At 48.7% G+C, this 24215-nt stretch overlaps 2 non-coding genes across 2 annotated transcripts; one reads left to right on the top strand and one right to left on the bottom strand.

Moving 5' to 3' along the window:
• The first annotated feature begins 15505 nt into the window (after positions 1-15505).
• TRNAG-UCC lies at positions 15506-15577 on the top strand. Its single transcript has one exon. It is a non-coding gene; the product is annotated as a tRNA-Gly (tRNA).
• Positions 15578-16965: 1388 nt separating this feature from the next.
• On the bottom strand, positions 16966-17038 carry TRNAV-AAC. Its single transcript has one exon. It is a non-coding gene; the product is annotated as a tRNA-Val (tRNA).
• Between the last annotated feature and the right edge of the window lie 7177 nt (positions 17039-24215).

Genomic DNA, 24215 nt, shown 5'->3' with positions numbered 1-24215 from the left:
TTTCTAGCCTCTTGCCATGTGGTCTTTGATTTCTTTGTCCCAAGGACACTCTATCCAGCACGTGGCATAGAAAAACCTTAGGGTTCTGTCCATAGGCAGGTCCCTGCAGACCTTGCTGAGTCACAAGGCGTATCTGCCTTCTCTCAATGGATCGATTGTATAGCTGATGGTCCTTAATGGGCCATTAAGCAGGCTAGGCAGAACTGACACCAACTTATCTGGGGTATTCCCCAGAAGCAGAGCACAAGTTTGAAATACAGGCAGCATAGAACCAATATTAATAACGTCAACTACAAAAATGATACACATCTAGAGATAGCATCATTATAATCAACCAATCAGAACCTCTCCATAGACCCCTTACACGACTACCTTTCTACAATATTGGCTGCAAATATAGAACAGTGGTCGCAAGGGTGATCTATACAGTTACAGATTATGTCAATAACGTCACAGGAGGTGACACGGCATCAGTAAGACTGATGCTGGAATACTGCCTCCAGTTTTGGTGTCTTCATTTGGAAAAGATGATTCACCACAGGAACAAGTTACCAAGGAAAGTGATGGATTCTCCATCTCTTGATGTCATTTCATGAAGACTAGATGCCTTTCTGGAATGTGTTTGCCCCAAAAGTAGCTATTGTGTCATATAGGAGGCCTGTGATACGCAGGAGGTCAGATTAGATGCTCTAATGGTCTCTTCTGGCCATAAAGTCGACTAATTTCTGAAAAACTGAGTGTAGCATTGGGAGCAGTGTCTGATGTTTCCCTGTCTAGCCGGCTTGCTGCCTAGAACGAACGCTCCTGGAGTGGGGTGACCACAGGGAGTAGCTCAAACCTCCAAAGTGCCCGGCCAGGGGCAGGACATTGGCACAGTGAGGGATGGGTGTGACAGTGACATCACAAAGGCCTTTTGCAGGACCTCAGCCTATTGGTCCAAGGTGGTGGGGAGGTGGTGACCTCACAGAGAGATGCTGACATCAGCCAGGCAGGACAGGGGCGTGGGACCAGGGAAACCTCAGAGACCCCTGTGGCTTTGCTCCAGCAAGTCTCCTTCTCCAGGTCTCTCTCTGAGGACTGAGAGAGTATTCGGGTTCACGGACGTGAGCGCCAGGAGGAACCTCTTTTGAGTTTTCTCCTTCCCTTTTAGTGATTTTACTAGAAAACAGTCGTCCCTGTTTAGAAGGTAAGAGCCTCCTGGAGGTTTGAAACTTGTTCAGTCTGATCCATGTGGTGACAGTTGAATTCTAGGCATGGAAAACACGAGCTTAAGGAGGCAGAATTTTATTGTGCACCTGGGATTTTGTCCCTTAGAATCACCGGGGACATTGGGGTTTGTCCTTTTTGTTTCACATTTTCCTCCATCCCTCCCTCCCTCCTTTCTCTTCTTCTCTTGCTTATTTTGTTCTTTCTCCTGTTCCCCTCCCAACACCAGGAGGGGTGTGTGTGTGTGCGCGCACGCGTTGCGGGGGAAGTGCTCAGGCAGTCAGGGCTGGATTAACCTTCTGTGGGTCCTGGTACCAAACATATTTGTAGGCCCCTATGTAGTCACTGTGGACTCCGAGTATGGGCGTGGTGGGGCAGTGCAATTGGTGCCATAGCATACCCAGTACTGAACCTCAGAGACATTTTTCATTTTGATCACACACCCCTACATGACTGTATGCATTGCCATACACGGCTCCCTCAGCCCCTGGGTTTTCTTATTGAGCTGTACACCCATGTGGGTTTACCAGTGTCCACAGTGAGCAGAACTTTCATAGTGATCAAGGAAACTCCCCACAGATTTATCTCCTTCCTCATTCAGACCTTCTCTAGCCATGTCTCCAGTACGCCCCATGTCACCAGTCATGGCATGTGGTCCTAGTCTCAGCTCAGAGTTCTAAAGCCAGCAGACACCTGATCAGTTCTGACAGATCCCTCCCTCAGCCCCCATCCTGCCATGTGAGCCAGCCACCTGCAAACACCATCTCCCCAAAGTCAGGACTTAGCCCTTGGGAATCTGAAGCCACCAGCCTCTCTCCCTCTGCTCCCATCTACATGCTAGTCTGCTACCTCTTCACCACCACCTCTCCCCATACTTGTTTCCTTTCTACTTTGGACATGCTCCCACCCAGCTGGAAGCTCCCTCTGCCAGCCTGACCTGCTCCCTCCTTCCCTGCTCCCCTTGACATTCCTGTCCTACTGGTGACCTCTGTTCCTTGAGGTGAACTCCAGTGTCTTTAGCTGCTCTAGCTTAATGGCCCCAGTAGTCACAGAGCCACTTGTAGCTTCTCTGGCTACAGCCATGGGGCCAGTTCCCAGAGGCCAGCCTTAGCCAGCTGCAGCTACTAGCCGCAGGAGGGGTGGCAATGCCAGGGCTGAGCATGCTTGAACCTTGCAATGGCTGCATTAGGAACTCCAAATCCTCAGCCCTGGCCCTAGGCAGCTGCAGACTCTGGAGTTAGGCACTTCCCTCCTCTAGGCCATGGCTTTAAATACCTGAGATTCTCATCACCTGCAGCAGAGGCCACCAATTCCCACGCCCCCCTCAGCCAGAACCTAGTCGTGCAGAAAGTGCAGCCTGAGTGATTTTGGAGGCTGGGGTGCCAGGAGGTTCCCGTCCCTGAGCAGCAGCCCTGCAACAAGCTCACGTGCTTCCCAGTTGGGACATTAGCTGTTACTGACAAGGTTTGTCTGTGATCTTTTATTATCTCATTGTTAGGTGTGAGAAGTATGAACTGTTCAATAGGTTCCATTAGTTGGTTAATAAGATGTTTATGAGGTAAATCACTGGCTTTAAAATAAGATCCAATCTGGAGCATATGAACTATTGACCCCTGGACTCCATCTCTGAGAGGGGACTTGTTTACCATCAGGGGACAGGCTCAAACCAGTCCAAACTGGTTTTTCCCGCCAAAACCAGCCCTCAGCGTTCCATCTCCTCAGCACTTTTCCCGCCACAGAAGTGATATAAGGATGTGCTCAGCGCCTGCGCGGGGCCGCCCCCCCCAGCGACGGCCCCTCCACGGTCGGGTCTTCCCAGCGCTCCCGAGCCGGAGAGTGACGAGCCCCCTCGGTCCCGCCGTGAGACTGAGGAGCAGGAGGCCTGTCACCGCCATTCCTGCCGTCCTGCATCCCTGGTGTCCAGCCTCCCACGGAGCCCCCCGGGGAGTGAGAGACCCCGGGGGGGGCACTGGGGCTGGGCAGGAAAGTGACTCTGCCCCGGGGAACCTGGGAGAAGCCTCAGAGCTGCCTCAGCCCCAGTGGGATTTGGGGGGCAGAGAGTGGGGCCTGGCGGGGGATCCCTGTGGTGTGGGGAGATGGGGGTGTCAGGCAGGGGAGAAGCTGGAGTTGCAGGGGAAGGTCTGTGGGACGCCGGGGGTGGAAGTGTTGCGTGGGCGAAGGGGGGTTAATTGGATCCTGTCCCTGTTTGTGCCACTTGCCTCTCGCCCCCGATACAAATTCTCTCTAGTTCTGCCCCTTTTCTCTCTCAGTATCTCACACGGGGCTATAAAATCTGGGGCAATTTACCCCTTTCCCCTCCAATGATCAGCTCTCCCCTCTCCCCCGATTTCCCCCGTTCTCCCCATGAGTCTCAAACGTCAGTTTAAAATCTTCTCTAGTGAGGGGCATTTTCCCACCCATTTTATCTGCAGTGATTTGTCCTTGTTTAGGTGGGAAATTGTTGCCCTGAGTCATTCCCCAGCACATGGCTGCCCCTGGAGTGGGGGTGGGATGGCTCAGTGGTTGGAGCACTGGCCTGCTAAACCCAGGGCTGGGAGCTGACTCCTTGCGGGGGCCATTTGGGGATTTAGTTGGGGATTGGTCCTGCTTTGAGCAGGGGGTTGGACTAGAAACCTCCTGAGGTCCCTTCCAACCCTGATATTCTGTGAGATGCCGGGTCTCTGCCAGGGCAGGGAAGGGAGGCACATGTGTCCCCCATGGGGACTGCCCAGACCCCAGTTTCCCAATCCCAGTTGTTGCCCCCTAACTACCAGCACAGTTGCCCCCAACCATCAGTTGCCAGTCACCTGTCCATCCCCCACTGCTGCCCCCTTCCTTTATCCAGGGACCTTCCAGCTCCCCCTCCCTTGCCCTTTTAATCAGCTCCTCAAAGGGCTCACTGCTGCCCATGGCAATGGTGGGGGTGGGGGGAACCATTACTTTGTGTTTATGTATTGGACAGTCGTATAAAATCCAGTCCAACAGTCCCCCTTTTCCACTAGTTCGTTAACAGCAATATAAAATCCCCTCAGATCTTGGTGTTTTTCTCTCATGTTATCAAATACGCAGTTTGTGACACATTTGCTTTGCAAATCTCAAAGATTCATATAAAATACCCTAAACATTTGCCCCACTGCTCTCTAGTTGTCTATTTCTAATTGAATATGCCCTGAGATTTTTCCCCTGTCTCTCTAATTATAAAATACTAAGAAAAGTTCAGATTTACACCTTTTCTCAGATTCTTGAACATGGATATAAAATGTTTGCAAATGTTGCCCATTTCCTCTTTATTCATTTATCAAATATTGATGTGAAACACTCAGATTTTACCTCCTATCAACAACTGATATAAAATCCCTCTGATTTTCCACTTTCCTCTCTATAATTTGCAAAATGGATCCAAAATCTCTCAGATTGGGAACTCTTTCATTTCTGAACGTTGCTCTCAAAGCTCAGGTTTTGCCTCTTTCTGTGTCATTATCAAATGTCAGTTAAAAATCCTATCGGGTTTGGGGCTGTTCCCCGTGTTTCTAAATCCCAGCAACTTCTTCCTTCGAGGGAACCTGTTGCCCTGAGTTCTTCTCCATCCTGGAGGTTGCAGGGGGTGAAATTGCCCAGAGATCATCTTTCCCGACTCCTTTGTGAATAATTTGGTCCCTCCTTTACCTCTGTTAAAATGTTTGCCAAAGAAAGAGACCAGCCAGATATTTAATACACATCAAAGCCAGAGGCCTCCCCCTGTTTGGGGGGTCAGTGGTTCCCAACCAGTTACAGAAGAGTTGGCTGGACCCTTTTCTCCAGCTGGCACGGGATGATGAGGTCACTCTGAGTGCAGTGTGAGTTGAGAAGTATCCCAAACCCCATGGCAAATGGCCTTGGTGAGGGGTTGCTTCCCGCAGTGCTAAGATGCAGCCACCTCTGGGGTGGATCCATGGTGGCCATTATTTGGTAGTGACAGGCCATGGACATTTCTTACCTATTTTGTCCCTCCAGGCCTTCCATACTTCAGCTCCAGAGACATCCCCCGGGGCTCCCTCTGCCTGTGTGACTGGCCAGCAGGGGGCGGTGGTCACTTTCTATCCACTTCTCAGGCACTGTGAGGTAACAGTGTTGCGGGGTGGGGGTGGGGCTGTGTGGGGAGATAGCAGCTGAAGGGGGATTGTGGTGGGGGGAGGCCTCTGGGTGGCTGGGCAGGGGGTACCCTAGTGAGGTTGGTGGGTTCTGGAGATTTGGGGTTTCAGGGGGTGGTTGTGATGTGCCCAGCCCTGAGGCTGTGGGTCCTGGAGGTGGGTATCGCTGGGGGCCTGGGGGCTGCAGAACAGCCGGGGTGGGCGTCTCTTGGGGAGCTGGGACAGGGTGTTAGAGGGAGCCTGGTGCTGAGCCAGGGGCTCTGTCTGGGCTTCCCCCACAGACTCCTGGGATCGCTGCCATGCCCAGTGCACAGAGTGTGTGTGGGAGAATCCCCGGTGCTAGGCCAGGGGCTGCCCCTGTAAAGCATCAGGGGATCCCGCAGGGGGGAGGAGGGGGTGCCAGGCAAAAGGCAGGGCAGATCCTGCTGGAGGGCAGGGGCGGAGGGGGTCCTAGGCAGGCAGTGAGGGACTGAGTTCCCAGTGGGGGTCTCTTTTGGGGGGTCTCTGGCTTTTGGGGTCTCTTGGGGGGAGGGGGAAAACACTTTGGGACTCCCAACCTGGCAATGAAGATCTGGTGGGGGTTCTCTGGCCGGTGGGGTGAGGGGAGGGAGAAGGGAGATTAAAAATGTCTCTGTGGGCTTAGCCTGGCAGCAGGGGCCAGGTCTACATTGTAATAAACAGATTGAGCATTTCCCAGCATGGCAGGATCTAGGGTGTCTGTCTGCAGGGAAAGGGCCTGGGGGAATTCTGATGTGAAATTAACTAAAACCGGTTCTGAAACACCCACAACTGCCCTTCTCCCCCAGACAGGCTGCAGAATGACGTCCATGTTTTGCTCCAGCGCATCCCAGCCTGCCGTGGGACAGGGAAGAGAAATGGCTGCAGTGGAGCCAACTCAGGTAGAGATTATCGGGGGGGTTGCTGGTGGGTTCCTGCTGGAGGAGAGGGAGAGCAAATACACTGGAGATGGGAAGGTTTGCACAGTCTGGTCTGGAGGTTGGAGCGGGGCAGGAAATGCACAGGGTGGAGAAAGGAGGAGGCCAGGGTGTGGCAAACCTGCTGGGAGTTATTTAATAAGTGGCCTAGATTCTAGGTACAGACCCAGGAAGTTCGGAGGTGGAAATGTCCTAATTTGTGAAGAAAGAAAATAGCCCACCTACATGGAGCTAGTCAAACTGACCAGACTCCCAGACTCCCAGTGCTGGAGCCTGACCTCACTAACCAGCGGCTGCTGTGAGATATGAAGGGGCACCCATGAGTCAGGCTTATTGGAGCTGCCTCCCTTCATATCCCGCTTTTCACAAGGAGGAGGCTATTGGGCTTCCTACCAGGGAGCTCTCCCTGGACCCTGCTAGGGGCTCCATCTCCTGTATCGGTCAGTGGCTAGTAGGGGTGTGATGGATCTGCTGGGAGAGACAAGGGGCTCTCGCTTCGTCCCCTCACCCTGGTATTTGCTGGATACGCTGAGCGGGGTGGGGGTGGGACTCTGTTGAGTGGGATCCACCCAGAGCTTCCATTTGATTGGCTCCTCTCTGCCACAAATAGTGGGGCTGTGCGTGGGGAAAGAGGTCCTGAGTGTTGGACTCTTGCTCTTTCAGGGGCCGGTGACCTTCGAGGAGGTGGCTGTGTATTTCACCAGGGAAGAGTGGGCTCTGCTGGACCCCGCTCAGAGAGCACAGGTCAGTCAGCCTGTGCATTTCCTGACCTCTACTGGGATGTCATGCAGGAGAACTATGAGACTGTGACCTCGCTGGGTAAGGGTTCCTGTCCCCTCGGATCTTGGAAGGGGAAAATGAAGAGAGATGGTTCATGCCAGCCCCATGATGCCACCTCTACTCTGTCCTGTTTCAACATCACCCCAATATGCCAGTGACACACACACACTACCAGAGACCCTCCCCTGCTGCAGAACACTTTGGGAACAGAGCACAGGAGCCGTATCGCACAGTGTCAAATAGCACCTGTTTGCTCAAGTGAAACTGGGGGTTAGGTCTGGCATAACTGTTCCATACCCCTAATCATTTTTGTTGCCCTTTTCTGAACCTTTTCCAATTCCAATATATCTTTTTTTGAGATGGGGCGACAACATCTTCATGCAGTATTCAAGATGTGGGTCTATCATGGATTTATTTGCTGTTTTTACAATTATGATATATGATATATTCTGTCGTATCTATCCCGTTCTTAATTATTTCCAACATTGCTTGCATCATATTTTGCAATATATTCCAAATAAGGTAATTAACGTGCAACATATGTGTCGTTGTTTGGGGTTTTAAGCTTTAAAAGGCTTGTGTGATTTTTAGCTCAGGGGACAGTATTCCAATAGCTGTCACCCCCTGCGCACTTTTAACCAAGAAAAGAGCCTCAGGCTGAGCTGATTCAAAATCAATTGTGTGGTTGTTTTCCACAACAGCTTCAAGAGGTCCCTGTGATGGAATGTAAATGTCTTCTTCGCACCTTCCCCCTACAGGAGAATGGCTGTTTGACCAGCTGTTTGCCTTGCTGTCTCTGAGGAACTGCTCTGTGGGTGTTCCCCAGAATTGTAACTTTTTCAGTAATATCATACAGTAAAATCTCATAACTTTACATACAGTGTTACTACACATTTTAACAGGAGGGTAATATTCAGTAGATTATGCGTTTTCAAATGATACCTCACAAGCCATACTGTGTACAAAATTGATCATAATTTTCTAGAAGAGTGAACATAGGGGTATAGACTGACACAGTGTCTGTGTGTGTGTTCCCAGCAGATATGTGGGTATTTCAATCCCTCATAAGCATAGTGTTCAGCATCTTCAAGGCCCTGGGGAACTGGTCCTGGGAATTCACTGGTTTACCAAGTGTGACACTGGATGGAATTGTGAGACACTTTGGTATTAATAATAAAATAATAATATAATCTGATAAAATTGCAATGAATCGTGCTCGATATACCATGTAAGGTGTCAGTGAAAATGTTATGATTTGCCAAGTATGATAATATTGTTTCTATGTTTGTATCACCTTTGTTTTTTGAGTTATAGATATGTAGGGTATATCTGTATTTCCAGACTTGTGCAGTGTTTCTGGGTGACACCCCCAGACATATTGGCATCAACACTGCCTAGCCTGTTTGATGGCCCATTGACGATCATCAGCTGTACAATGAGCCCATGGAAAGGACCAAGGGGATACACCTATTGAGTCAGCAAGACATGCCGGGGTATGCCTGTGTAATGAGAACTCCAAGGCTTTTCCATGCCACGTGCTTTGAAGCTTGTGGGACACAGGAAGTACAGGACACATGGCAAAAGGAATGTAAAGGGCAGCTGCATCATCTCCATTCTGTCTTCAATCCCCCTTCCTACCTCTGGAGCAACTTCTCTACAAACTGAAGCCTTGAACAAAGGACTGAATGACCCATCCAAACTGTGGATGTGTTCCAGACGGACTTTCAAGCCAGCAACTCACCAATACTGCTAAGAACCTGATATATCCATTTTGGAATGTATCTGACTGCTTTCCCATTTAACTTCTTTCTGTCTTTCTTTCATTTAAACCTTTAGTTTAGATGTTAAAGGATTGGCTGGAAGGATGGAATTTTGGGTAATATCCAAACCTATACTGACCTGGTGATGTGGCTGAGCCTTTGGGGTCAGAGGAACACTTTGATTATGTGAGCAGAGTTTTTAAATAACCTCTCACTGTGCTGGACCTAGTTGCTGATTGGGAGCCAGAGAACTGGGATGGAATAAAGGGGGCTGCGTGATTTCTTTTTTCAGCTTCTCGATTACCCGCGTGGGTGATCAGAAGCACAGTTGGTGACTGGTCGGTGAGTTTAACTTCAGTGTTAACCAGCAGTTTTGGGAGCATCTGCTCTCCCTTTTTCAGCCTGCCCTAACTTTGGCATTTTCAGTGAGAACTGCCCCTGGCCCACCAGGTCACACTAAGCACCGAAGTTAAATGAATAGAATGTTTTTTTATGACCAAGTCTTTATGACCAAATCAACTGAACTCCTTTGTTTTCTTTCATCTGAGCAGGGCTTCTAGTTTTCCAGCGTGATGTGATCTCCCAGCTGGAACAAGGGGAAGAGCCGTGGGTCAGAGACCTCCAGGGTTCAAAGGAAAGAGAGATCCTGAAATCTCCCTGCACAGGTGAGGAAACATTAAACCACCTCAGAATCTGTAAGTGCCTGAAGGAAACATCTGGAATGCCCAACAAAGCCCTTGGGGAGATCTCTCAGTTCATTATTGTCCCTAGCAGGGGTCATATCCTCAGGGTAAATATAGTTCATGGCTTCCTATAGATCCTAGCAGACACCAGGCAGTAGCTTCCTCCCTTCCCCCTGCGTATTTGGATGGGATGTGAAGGCTGAATTCATCCCCCTCCTCTCTCCTATTTGGGGGAAGAGTTTGGGGGAGTTCAGCTCCTGATTTTTATTTGACCTGTCTTCAGCACTTGTTTTTGTTTGGTCTTCCCCTTTCCATCCCTGTTTGAGGTTTCTGTCTCTATCACAGCAGGTGATGCAATGGCATGTGAGAAAGAGGAGCAGAATTCTCAGCCTGAAAATGTTGAGCCAGTGGGTAAAAACAGAGCATTATCTCAAAGATCAAAAAGGAATGTGTCCAGGAGTCATGAGCAGGGAAAATCCTGGGAGATTCATCACAGACCAAAAACAGATCAAGGAAACCAGCCAGGGAAGAAAGTGGATAAATTTATTTCCTGTTGGGGAACTCAGAAGATCCTCATGGAAACCACAACACAGCAGGATATCCTCAGGCGAAAGAGAAAAAATACATGCAGTGAGTGTGGAAAAACTTGTCTCACAGCTCAGCCCTTTCTGTACATCAGAGAATCCACACAGGGGACAGGCCCTATGAATGCACTGAGTGTGGGAAAACCTTCAATCGCAGTTCGCACCTTATTAGGCATCAAACAATCCACGGAGGAGAGAGCCCCTAGGAATGCCGTGAGTGTGGAAAATGCTTCACTAGCAGCTCAAACCTTAGATTTAATTTACTCTGGTTCCTCAACTGTTGCTACAGCTCTAGTACCCATCAGTCCAGAAACTGAGAGAAATGGAGAGTTCCAACCATTGTCCTTTTAGTATCTTATTGTTCCTCTCTCTGTTTTTTGTGCTGGCCTTTCTATTCTATCATTTTCTGCCTTTGTTTAGTTGGTAACAGTTGGTTTCCATCACTCACGTTTGTTTGTTTAAATCTCTGTCAATTGTTAAATAAATTTTTTGCTTGTTCAATAACTGTACTCAAGTGCTGTGTGAGATACAGTAGCAATGGTCCACAGTAAAACTAGTAACCTGGGATACTTGGGGAAGAGAGGATCTGGGATTTCACCGAGTAGCTGGTGATCCGGGCTGGACCCCAGAGGGGGACACATTGAAGGAACTCAAGGGTTAAGGTGGCTGCTGTAGCTCAGAGGAGGGTCCTTGAGTTCCAGCAGGCTGGTGAGTTTGGTCACTAACATCCAGCTGCCAAATGCAAAAGTCCCTCTTCCTTGTGGCAGGTGGCAACAAGGAGACTCACAGTCCTCAGCACCCTGAGAAGGGTCACAATGTGTCTCTATGTTGATCCACCTGTCAAATTCACACACGGAAAGCTCCCGATAGCACAAAACTCTGCCCTATGAAATCATGGAACATGTGCTCTTTGCTCTGTGAAAGCATGTAAAGAATCCAAGCGCTGGAGGACAGGGTTTGGGTCCAGAGTGACGTAGAAAAATTGGACCCAAAGAAATCTGAGGAGGTTCAACAAGGAGAAGTGCAGAGTCCTGCACTTAGGACGGAAGAATCCCAGGCACTGCCACAGACTGGGGACTGACGGAGTGAGGGGGGATTTGATAGCAGCCTTCAAGTACCTGAAAGAGCAGCAGTGTGGGCTTTCTCCTTGCCACTTTTGCTGGGCTGGGCAGGCAGCCTGGATGCCTTTCTAGAAGAGAATTGGGAACTGAGTTAGAAAAACCAATGTGAAAACCAGAACCTCAGGTTTAGACTCATTTATTTATAATATTAAATCTTCAATTCTAGTGTCACAGTCAATACAATTGCTTCAGCCTGATAGTTGCCCAAAGGGAAACTTAACGTCTCTCCAAGGGGAGTGGAGAGAAAGCACTTTTCAGAGTCCAAGAGAGACAAGGTGGGTGAGGGTAAGAGCTTGCAGAGGACCAACCTCTGTTGGTGAAAGAGACAAGCTATGGAGCTAACCCAGCACCCTTCTTCAGTTCTGTGTAGCCTGGAAGTTCGTCTCTTCCATAACCAGCAGTTAGAACATAAGAACAGCCACACTGAGTCATACCAGTTCATCTAGCCCACTCTCCCGAAAGTGGCCAATGCCCGGCGCCCCAGAGGACCCCTGGGACCAACATAGATACACCACCACCACAAACAAGGTTAAAAGTCAATGCACATGGGAGAAGGATCTTGTGTTTCATTCCTTATGTCCATCATGTGGCCATTTCCTTTTCTTCCTTTCTGTTAAAAGCTTTGGTGTTTTGCACAGAAACATTATTTCCCCAGGAGAGACCCAGGAGTGGGGGCTGCATTCCTGTACCAAACAGTCACTGGAAGGGGGCAGACAAAGGCCTTTAGGACGAGGCATCTGTCACTCTCAAAAGATCATCTCCCTCCTGCAGGTCACTGGCAGCCAGAATTTGTTCCTTATCCTCCCAGAGTCTGGGGGCTGGAATCAGCACTACCCAGCCCCTCCGTATGTAGCAGGAACAAACACAAAACTGGTCTTTAAAACAAGCTGTCCCCTTCCTTCTCAGGGAAGATTTTTCTGTGATTGAAGTTGAGCTTCAGTTCCCCTCTCCTAGGGGCGGGGCTGGTGTGGGGCCAGCTCCCAGTGAGATCTGTTTTCACCTTTGCCCTTTCAGTCACTCTGGGATCCTAACTCTGCTTCCAGCTGTCAGGCAGCTTCCAGCCCATCCACCCTGCTCACTAACTCTGTGGTCATGTGTCACCCCCTTTCACAGCGCACAGAGCCTGCAGGAAAACTACTCCTGCCAGATGCATTGGTGGTATAGTGATGTGCGTAAGTGTCTTCCAAGCAGTTGATCTGGCTTTGATTCCCAGCCAATGCAATAATGGCTTTTCTCTTTTGTTGTTTCCTCATCTGGAAGTGGTTTAATTTCAGTCACATTGTGTTACAATCACATTATCTATAGAATGAAACAATAAATGTGTCAAAGTCCAGCAGGTCATACAGGATGGAGGCACACAAGGGGCTGGAATGTGTCATCTGAGAAAGACAGAACCCTTGGAAACCTGCATCTCCCATCCCCTGGTCTTGCGTGTTATGATTCCAGCTGTGTGAGCTGTTTGTAGGATGTTCTGGCATGGTGGGGAAATGAAGTTTTGAGTCAGTTTTTGTTCCTGCAGATTCCTTTGCTGTTACAATTATAATGACATGAACAAAAGGGAGGCAAAATAAACATAACCCCCAAATTGCAATACAGGTGGGGAAAGAGACGATCACGGTTAAGCCAAACACGTCAAAATAAAAATTAATACTAAAAAAGGGGAGGGGGGAAGAGATCAGGTATGTGGAGATCCCCTTGATATTTCAACGCACATTGTTAGAATCCAAGCTCAGACTTGACACTGGAAAACCCGAAACTACCTGTCTCTCTGAACACCTGTGATGAGCAAGATTGAGCTGGGACACCTGTTCTGCTTCAATCATTTATTGTCTCTCTGTTCTCTCCTTCTTCGCCCCCCAGTTCCTCGTCTCCAATGTCTCTGCCTTTCTCCTCTTGCTCCCTCTCCCCTGCCCTTTCCAGGAACTCACACTCTACAGAATTTAGGACAAGCCAGAGCTCCCATGTTCTGCACATGAGCCTGTGTCAGAGGACGTGTGACCCCGGTCAGAACCAGTCAGCGGATCAATATGTCCCTTTATGGGCGACTTCTCTGCCTGCTCGGCAATTTACACACACCCCCACTGAAGGGGGTGGGGTACAGCTCTGACTGAGAGGCCTCACAGGAGAAATTTCAGCCCAAAGACAAATTTGTGTGAAACGCTGAGAAGTGAAGAGCCCCCTTCCCCTCCCCTCAAATCCCCAGAACTCTAGAGTCACCCCCCATGGCACCAGCACAGGGAAGCCAGTGAGATGGGGTTACAGAATACAAGGGGGGAGGCAGCAGGGAGAGAGGTGACAGGGAGTCTCTCTCTTTCCTTCTCTCTTCACTTTCTGTTCTTCTCTTTCCTTCCAGGAACTGCAGTCACAGCAGGGAGGGGTTTGTCTCCGTGTCTGTCACGGAGGTGGTGGAAGTGACGGATTCTGTGACTTCCTGCAACCTCCGTGACTTCTGCAGCGGCCACAGTGGCTGACTCCAGGGCCACTCAATCAACTGGCTCCAGGAGCCGCCCAAGCAGCGGCCAATGCGGCTGGCCCTGGGGACCACTTGACCAGTGGTCCCGAGGGCAGCAGGAGCAGCCACAGCTTGGTGGCCTCTGGCAGCACTTCTGGGGTGGCCAGAGCAGCAGCTGGCCCCCTGGGGCTCCCCCCTGCCCTAGCAGCAGCTGGAGTGGCAGCGACTCTCAGGGCTTCTCCCCTGGTAGCTGGTGCTCATTATCCATCAAATAAATCAACACGCTTCCCCCTGCAAGTGGATTTAGCCCGGGACCCTCAGAGTCAGCAGCTGTTACGCCCCCACTGAGCTCTCTGGTCAGGTGTCCTAGTGCCAGGAGCCTCCGATGTAGATCCTAAAGTAGCGTTTTTGCACCAGGGGCAGCTGAAATTTTGGACCAGACATTGTAGCTCCACTGTTATTTTACTGAATTGCTTCAAAACAGCAGGTGTAGAAAGTCTCCTAAGTGCCAGGCTCTCTGCCATGGAAACAGCTGCCCCTGCTCTGCAGGAGTCTGTGCGTTCCACCCAGCAACGTACACACCTGCTCCACACTGAAGGGGGGTCAGACAGTGACGGTAACGCAAATCTTCCGACTATTAACCCAGGTCCCTTTCTTTAACCCAGGACATGCCAGTCACCTGTTAGCCATGGCGTTATCTTCATCTTCAAATACCTCTCAGGACATTGAACAGAGGGAGTGAACCCCCCCAAATGGCTCCCTGTTGAGGCGTTGTACCGAACCTGCCCCTGGAGACTGTCTGGTTTTATACTCTTAGAGCTTTTTCCCTTCAAACCCCTTATCCCAATCTCTGGGCCAACCGCCGCATTTCAGAGTTTAGAATTTACTCTCATCACCCTCCTATGGCACTTTCCATGTGAATTGGGCAAAGCAAGTGGGGGAAGCTCCGTGGCTAATGAAAACCAACACTCTGAGTGAGGCCTGAACTCACACCCACAGCTGTATTTCCCCCTGCATGAGCCACTATAGGTGCTTCTTAGACAAACTTGGGCTGTCGGTGGTTATGTGTGTCTGTGCTTCACCACTTTGGCTGCTCTGTGAAAAGCTGATGGTTCAAACAGAAGCTGGTGGGTTTTTGTTTTGTTTTAAGCAATTAGAGTCTAGTACATTTTAACAGGCAGAAAATGTCCTATTCTGGTCTAGCCCCATTTGACTCTTTCTGTCCATCTTCTTCCTTCGCCCTCAGTGTCTTTCCTTCCCCACTGGGGACATGCAGAGATGAACCCCAGTCAGTCTGTGTCACAGAGAGTCTGTATCTCCTAAGGAATGTGGGTGAAGGATTCCAGCTGAATTAACGCCGCTCACCTGGGTTAGAAACATTTGTTTCTTTCGAGCACATAGTGGGAAATGGGACATTAATTCAGACCCAGGAGGCAAGGCAGAGAGGCTTCATGCTCTTGATCTCCATGAAGGGAGAGAGGATCCCCAGGAAGGAACAGAGCTTCCTTTAGATTCAAGCTGGGTCTCCTGGAAGTTGGAAAAGACCCTTGGTCACTGAGGATCTCATGGGATCATGCTGCTCCAGAGGCGCCAGAGTCCTGGGTGCAGGGAGGGTGTCACTGCACAGTCTGAAATGGAAGGGAGGACCCTGGAAGGGACGGGGAGGAACAGAAAATGGAGAGGAATGAAACAGAATAAACGCCTCTTCTGTCTCCCATCCCCAACCCAGCAAGAACTGTTATCAGTGGGGAAACTCCCCACGATGAATGGCAGAGACCACAGAGACATTTGCCTCATGCTGAGAAGTAAGGTGACCAGACACCAAGTGTGAAAAATCAGAGACTTTCACCAGATGCATTGGTGGTATAGTGGTGAGCATAGCTGCCTTCCAAGCAGTTGACCTGGGTTCGATTCCCAGCCAATGCAATGATGTGATGATTCCTCCACTGGGAATTGGTTTAACTTCAGTCATGTTGTATCAGTTTATCAATGGAATGAGAGAATCAGTGTCCCAAATCCCAACAGGTTATTAAACCCCCAATGGAGGAAGAAAGGGGTGGGACTATATAATGAGCAGTTGGAGTCATCCTGGTATTACAATGCTTGGTTTTGTTTTTTTTTAATTCCTTTACTTCCCTCTCCCTTTTAGACTCAGAGCCTTTAAGGTCAGAAGGGACCAGTGTGATCATCTAGTCTGACCTGCTGCATCTTGCAGGCCAAAAGACCCCACCCACCCACTCCTGGAATAGACCCGGGAGGGGCGGCAGCTCTGTGCACTGCCCCTACCCCAGGCAGCGCATGCAGTCCTCTGCTCCCCTCCCCCCACAACGGGTGTGCAGAGATGTGCCAGCAGCACTAAGGTGGCTCCCTGCCCACTCTACATCCGCCCCTCCGTGCCGCTCCCAGAAGTGGCTGGCATGTCCCAGCATCCCCTGGGGTGGGGGGAGTGTCTCCACGTGCTGCCCCTGCCCCGAGCACCAACTCTGCAGCTCCCATTGGCCAGGAACTGTAGCCAATGGGAGCTCTGGGGGCAGCGCCTGCAGACAGCAGCACATGGAGATCCCCTGGCCCCACTCATCTAGGAGCTGCTGCCAGAGGGTTGTGTGTACTGGTCACTTTGGGAGCTGCACCACCCCTCCTGCACCCCACCCCACCCCCAGCGCAGAGCCCGCACCCAAATTTCCTCCCAGTGCTTTGCTTGTCGTCCTTTCACCAGAACCATCCTTCTTCTCCTGGGCTGCAAGTAGCCACCCCTGGGAAGCCAAGAGGCAGGCACAGGATTCTGCAAGGTACTTGTCCCACAGCGCCGCGATGGATGGTGCGATGAAGGTAAGTCTTCCTGAGGCACAATGAACTGCAATTCAGCGAACCACTGGCCAGGTGGTCCGGGCGAAGGGCATTCACTGGAGGTACAAGCTTGTGAGTGACTCCTGAGCACAGGGCCCCTTCCCCTTTTAAGGACCTGCTCCTCATGGCCTGCGACTAGAGATGACTTGGCTGCATCTGGTGGGTCACACTCCACCTTGGGCAATGTCCATGCTCTGGGTGTGTGATCGCTGCCTAATGAGAGTCCCAGACACCTTGTCTATCTAGCAGCTCTTCTGCTCTTCCAGCTGTTCAACCAGCCCCTTCATCCCACAAGCATTGCAGGAGGGAGGGGGAGGGGGGAAGCCACTTCACAGGCATTCAGAGAGGGAGAGGAGACAAAAATGGGAATGGGGAAAGTATAACAGACCCATTGAGCAATAGAAATCACTGCTGCTCCTACAACAGCAGGGACAGGCCACTAGGAGTTGGGAAAAATTAAGCCATCATGTTTCTGCCTGGTTTTGAACCAGGGACCTTTTGCATGTTAGGCAAACGTGATAACCACTACACTACAGAAACTCTGTTGCAGGGTTCTGCCCTTCCCTTCATAAGAAAAGAAGAATGGCCAGACCAAAGGTCCATCCAACCCCATATCCTATCTGCCAACAGTGGCCAATGCCAGGTGCCCCAGAGGGACTGAACCTAACAGGCAATGATCAAGTGATCTCTCTCCTGCCATCCATCTCCACCCTCTGACAAACAGAGGCTAGGGATACCATTCCTTACCCAGGCTGCCTAATAGCCATTAATGGACTTCACCTCCATGAATTTATCTGCAAAAATAATGAGGAGTACTTGTGGCACCTTAGAGACTAACAAACTTATTTGAGCATAAGCTTTCGTGGGCTAAAATCCACTTAATCAGATGCATACAGTGGAAAATACAGCAGGAAGATATATATATATACACAGAGAACATGAAAAAATGGGTGTTGCCATCCACACTATAATGAGAGTGAGCAGTTAAGGTGAGCTATTATCAGCAGGAGAAAAAAACCTGTAGTGACAATCAGGATGGCCCATTTCCCACAGTTGACAAGAAGGTGTGAGTAACAGTAGGGGGACAAATAAACATGGGGAAATAGTTTTACTTTGTGTAATGACCCACCCACTCCCAGTCTTTATTCAAGCCTAATTTAATGGTGTCCAGTTTGCAAATTAATTCCAATTCAGCATCTCTCGTGGGAGTCTGTTGTTGAAGGTTTTTTGTTGTAATATTACGACTTTTAGGTCTGTAATCGAGTGACCAGGGAGATTGAAGTGTTCTCTGGCTGTGTTTGAATGTTATAATTCTTGATGTCTGATTTGTGTCCATTTATTCTTTTATGTAGAGACTCTCTGGTTTGGCCAATGTACATGGCAGAGAGGCATTGCTGGCACATGATGGCACATATCACATTGGTAGATGTGCAGGTGAATGAGCCCCTGATGGCATGGCTGATGTGATTAGGTCCTATGATGGTGTCCCCTGAACAGATATGGGGAGAGAGTTGGCAATGGGCTTTGTTGCAAGGATAGGTTCCTGGGTTAGTGTTTTTTTTGTGTGGTTGCTGATAAGTATTTGCTTCAGGTTGAGTGGCTGTCAGTAAGCAAGGACTGACCTGTCTCCCAAGATCTGTGAGAGTGAGGGATTGTCCTTCAGGATGGGTTGTAGATCCTTGATGATGCACTGGAGAGGTTTTAGTTGGGGGCTGAAGGTGACGGCTAGTGGGGTTCTGTTACTTTCTTTGTTGGGGCTGTCCTGTAGTAGGTGACTTCTGGGTACTCTTCTGGCTCTGTCAATCTGCTTCTTCACTTCAGCAGGTGGGTACTGTAGTTGTAAGAATGCTTGATAGAGCTCTTGTAGGTGTTTGTCTCTGTCTGAGGGGTTGGAGCAAATGCGGTTGTATCTTAGAGCTTGGCTGTAGACAATGGATTGTGTGATGTGATCTGGGTGAAAGCTGGAGACATGTAGGTAAGTACAGCGTTCAGTATGTTTCCGGTATAGGGTGGTGTTTATGTGACCGTCGATTAGCACAGTAGTGTCCAGGAAGTGGATCTCTTGTGTGGACTGGTCCAGGCAGAGGTTGTAGGTGGGATGGAAATTGTTGAAATCATGGTGGAATTCCTCAAGGCTTTTCTTTTCCATGGGACCAGATGATGAAGATGTCATCAGTGTAGCACAAGTAGAGTAGGGGCATTAGGGGACGAGAGCTGAGGAAGCGTTGTTCTAAGTCAGCCATAAAAACGTTGGCATACTGTGGGGCCATGTGAGTACCCTAGCAGTGCCGCTGACTTGAAGGTACACATTGTCCCCAAATGTGAAATAGTTATGGGTGAGGACAAAGTCACAAAGTTCAGCTGTGACATTATCGGGGATACTGTTCCTGACGGCTTGAAGTCCATCTTTGTGTGGAATGATGATGGAGCGTCTACATAGCCAGACAATCCTGCTGTCAGGGTGCCAATGCCTGAGATGATGGGGCATCCAGGATTTCCAGGTTTATGGATCTTGGGTAGCAGATAGAATAACCCTGGTTGGGGTTCTAGCTGTCTTATTGCCAAGGGACGGAGAAACTCAGCCAGCAGCAGAGGGTGCAGAACACCGCCCTAGTGTGGGGGTGACAGCGCCTCCAAGATCCTGACACCCCTATTGGTTCCACTGCTGGTTGTTTTCCTTTTCCGGTGGGACTTTGGGCAAGTTGCTCCCACCTCTAGGGCTCCGTCCCCAGCAGGCAAATGGGGATTTCGTACCTTCCCGCTATTGGAAAGTGCTGGGAGAATCCCCCAGCCAAAGCTGCTCTGACAGCGCTAAGCAGCATCTGACCATTCAAGGTCAGAGCGCACTGCCCAGGAGGAGGAGTGTTTGGCTCTGGGGTTTCACTTCAGCCCAGTCTAGAGAGAGGGGCCCAGCCATGGGGTTTGGCTCAAGAAGACCAAGTCTCCAATTTGTTATGGGCGTTTTGAATTCCAGTCCTGAGCTCCAAAGTGCTTGGTGTCATTTGCACATTTTAGAAGCATGATCTCCACTCCATTTTCCAAATCATTCATGAAACTATTGAATAGTACCGGACCCCGGACTGATCCCTGCCGGACCCACTAGGTGCACCCTCTCCGTTGGGCAGCCAACCATGGAGAAGGGCCCTTGGAGTCTGGGATTTCAACCAGCTCTGCACCCACATGACACTGATTGAATCTAGACCTCATTTCCCTTGTTTGCTTGTGAGAATGTCCTTTCTCCTTCACACAGGGCTTTATCACCCCTTATCTCACTCAGGCTCACGACTACCCAGAGTTTGAGAACTGTCCCTGTTCCCATTGGGCAGATGGGGAGGAGCCTGAGGTATAAAGAAGGGAAGAGACCTGTCACCAGATGGATCAGACTGAACAGGTTTCACATCTCGAGGAGGCTCTTACCTTCTAAACAGGGACGGCTGTTTTCTAGTAAAGTCACTGAAAGGGAAGGAGAAAACTCGAAAGAGGTTCCTCCTGGCGCTCACGTCTGTGAACCCGAATACTCTCTCAGTCCTCAAAGAGAGACCTGGAGAAGGAGACTTGCTGCAGCAAAGCCACAGGGGTCTCTGAGGTCTCCCTGGCCCCTCGCCCCATCCTGCCTGGCTGATGTCAGCATCTCTCTGTGAGGTCACCACCTTCCCACCGCCTTTGACCAATAGTCTGAGGTCCTGCCAAAGGCCTTTGTGATGTCACTGCCACACCCCTCCCTTGCTGTGCCAATGTCCTGCCCCTGTCCAGGCACTTTGCAGGTTTGAGCTACTCCCTGTGGTCACCCCACTCAAGGAGCGTTCGTTCTAGGCAGCAAGCCGGCTAGACAGGGAAACATCAGATGCTGCTCCCAATACTACACTCAGTTTTTCAGAAATGAGTCGACTTTATGGCCAGAAGAGACCATTAGAGCATCTAATCTGACCCCCTGCATATCACAGGCCTCCTGTATGACACAAGAGCTACTTTTGGGGGCAAACACATTCCAGAAAGGCATCTAGTCTTCATTGACTGACATCAAGAGATGGAGAATCCACCACTTTCCTTGGTAGCTTGTTCCTGTGGTGAATCATCCTGACTGTTGAATATTTGTGCCTTATTTGTAATATGAATTTGTCTCTTTTCACCTTCCAGCCATTGGGTCTTGTTATTCCTTTCTCTGCTATTTTAAAGAGTCCTTTAATACCCAATATTTTCTATCCATTAAGGCACTTCAACACTTCAGTGAAGTCACCTTTGAATCTTCTTTTGATAAACTAAGCAGGTTGAGCTCTTTCAATAGCTCACTAGAAGGCATTTTTCTCCAGCCCTCAGAACATTTGGTGGCTCTTTGCTGCCCCAGCTCCAATTTCACAACATCTTTTTCAAACGAGGAAACCAAAACTGAAGGCAGTATTCCAGTTTCAGTCTCACTGATGCCGTGTCACCTCCTGTGACGTTATTGACATAATCTGTAACCGTATAGATCACCGTTGTGACCGCTGTTCTATTTGGAGCCAATATTGTAGAAAGGTTGTCGCGTAAGGGGTCTATGGAGAGGTTCTGATTGGCTGATTATAATTATGCTATTTCTAGATGTGTATCATTTTTATAGTTGACGTTATGAATTCCTGCCCATTTCCCCACTGGCTGGAGCATGGCTAGAGTGTGTCTGTGGTTAATGATGTTGCTGTAGATTGTTCGTTTCCTGCCTTGGCAATTCAGATAGTGCCTTTTCCCAACATATCTCCAGCACATCATTAGTTCCAATAACAGGGGCAGCTTTTCTCTGGGGCACTGAGATTTTTTGGGGAGATGGTGGCTCCTTTTTTTCCTCACCCTGGAGTAAACTCAGCTTTTTATTCCATGGTTCATGTTTTATGGAATAACAACATCAGCATGAAGAAAGAGGAGCGGGAATATCTCACTGCCAGGGCTGAAGGTGGCCACGTCTCCTCTGTTTGACTGTTACCATTGCAGGAGAGAAGGTGTCAATGGAACCGAATGCCCTGGCTCAGACAAGAGAAGGGAAACTATTGGACACTGGAGGTTGTCCCAAGTGGACTCCTCAAAAATGGGTATGCTTATCCATGCCTGTTGCTCCAAAGCCCTGAAGTAAAGACATCTCACTAGGATCCTGTATGTGGGATAAAATTAATAATTAGACCAAAGTATTGTATAATGGGCAATGTGTGTGTTAATTCTTGAAAGAAGTGTTTTAAAAGGATAAAAGTGTTAGCAACCCACCAGTAGACAAATGTACATGTAAACACAGTACTTACATTACCAGTAATCACATTTACTATTTGCCACAACCAAAAAGTCTCAGCTTACTGTAAGCACTGATTTAGCTCAGTTCTCTATCAATCTTGGCATTGAATGGCAAACAGTTACCAATCATCTGTTTAAAAAGGTAAAAAGGTAACATAGTTCCTAAAAACAAAAACAAACAAACAAAAAACACAATGTGGGAAACAGAACCATTCATATTATACATGCAAATGGGGACATGTTAAGAATTGCCACTGCAGAAAGACATAACAGCTTACCATTGGTATAACATATTTTCTGGATGGTCTCCCACAACTACTGGCATACTAATGTTACTACCCCTAATTGTTTTTGGTTTTAAATTGTATGTGTTTAACTGAAATGTTTAAAATGTGCTGGTAAATGTATGCAAAGCTAAAGCCACAGGCCCAAATCACCTCCTAGTATTTTCTATTACATGGACTAAATAAGAAGTGACACTGGCGATTAATAATCTTAGTGTCAAAAGGGGGATATGTAGGAGCAGGATTTTATAATGTCCCATAAGAATTAAAGTATAATTTGATTTCATCCTGCTAGCCACCCTTTTTGAATAGCAGAAAGAAATGACCCTCTGGGACTATAAGATTCCGTTTTCCCATATGCATTAGAAGTTGGGCCCTCTCTTAACTCTTTGTTTTAAGATTTAGTTAGTAGGAGACAGGATTCTCCATTGTGTATATGTTAAGTAAATTAGAGAAACATTGAAGGCCTGGGTCTCAATGTAAATTGTCTTGGTTATTGATTGTAAAATTTAGCAAGGTTTAATTTGCAATGCCTTTTTGCTCGATATAAAATACTACTGTTTGTATTCTCAATCTGTTTGTGTGAATGAGGAATGAATGCATCAGGAAAAGATAAGGTATGAAGGCCATTGTTATAGCCAGAGTCAAGGAAAGAAGCAAAAAGACTTAAAGAGCATCAAAGAATCATCAGGCACAGCTTACTACCCAGACAGCTGTTAAACTGTCTGGCATCGCAGAGTGGATACATGCTTCGCAGTGTAAGAATGCACCACCCTCAGCGAACCAATCATCACCTCAGGACCACGCAGAGTCAATTTTGACTCCAGAAGAAGATGTAGAGGAACAGCCTGCAATACCTTACAATCAACGTTCTCGTAAGGGTTGCCAGAAGCAGACGACAACCTAAAGCAAGGCCCAAGAAGAAGCAGTAGTGAGCCTAGCGCCTGCTGCCTGGTGGACATAAAACTGTGATTGCAGTTCCCTCAGTTGAGGTTGTCAGAACCAGAAGGGCCCTGCCTCCAACATGCACCTCTGGTGGTGCCTGTTCCTCGGCTGTTGATGTCTGAAGGTCTGGGAAGTCCACAATGACAATTCTTTTATCGAGCAGCAAGTGTGGATAGCTCAGACCCTTAATATTTCTAAATGCTGGGTCTGCAGCCACATCCCAGCCCACTCTCAAACTGATGTTCCTGTCCTGGCTATCCCACTCAATTCCTTAGACCTCACTGGAGGACCTTGTCCATTTAACACAGTATGGAACAGTAATGACACCTGGGAAGAGACTATTGGCAGTTCCTTTATCCCACTTGGGGGAGTAATACACCAGGCAGAAAGGCTCCTAAGGTTACAAGCAGTAGTAGTGCCCTGGCCAAAGAAACAGGGGTGATCTGACACATGGCCCTCCAAAACTGTCAGGCATTGAACATAGTGCTGGCGGCCAAAGGAGGGTACTGTGCTCTCATTGGAAAACAACACCAATGAGGTAATAGATCGCACTAGCCACTTAGAACAAATCGCATATCTTCCCCATAAAGAGCCGAGTTCTTTATGGAAGTGGCTAAGTAACCTGTTCAATTTCTCTGGCATAGGAAACTGGTTGTTTCAGGGAGCCCTGACTATCCTGTTTGGAATCCTAATAATTTTTGTATGTTTTCAGTTAGTCTCCTGTTGTATCCAAAATCCTGTAAGGCATGCCACCCAGGTGACTGCCCCAAAACAGAGTGCTAATATGATAATTTTGAATATTGCTGATGGACAAAGAGATAAAGAACGGTTAATATGTGGAACTCAGTAAAATGTTGGTCATGGCGTGTACGCTTGACCAAAAGGAGGGATTGTGAAAGTAGAATTAATTATATTGTAAAAATAAGAATGGATTAAAGAAATGTTGTATGTACCTTTAAGCAGAAATAAGAAATGTTGAAATACAGGTGCCAGGAAAAGAAACATTAGGCATAAACAAGGGTGCTAATGGCAAAACATTAACAGAAGATCGGTAATAGTTAGTAAGGAAATAAGATATGCATACTTAGCCCAGGTAAACTTATCTGATTCTGCTTCCTTTGTTATCTTGTTAAGTTCTCACCCTTTTATCTGTATAAATAAGATAGTTTGTGTCTTGCATGGTGCTCACATTATCTGGGTGTCTTTAGCAGAGCGCTGTGCTAATAAAACAGAGT

This window comes from Mauremys reevesii, linkage group 14 (genome assembly GCF_016161935.1).
Source record: "Mauremys reevesii isolate NIE-2019 linkage group 14, ASM1616193v1, whole genome shotgun sequence".
Classification (NCBI taxonomy): domain Eukaryota; kingdom Metazoa; phylum Chordata; order Testudines; family Geoemydidae; genus Mauremys; species Mauremys reevesii.
The sequence above is the reverse complement of the archived record's forward strand: the minus strand, read 5'-3'. Positions and strand labels throughout refer to the sequence as shown.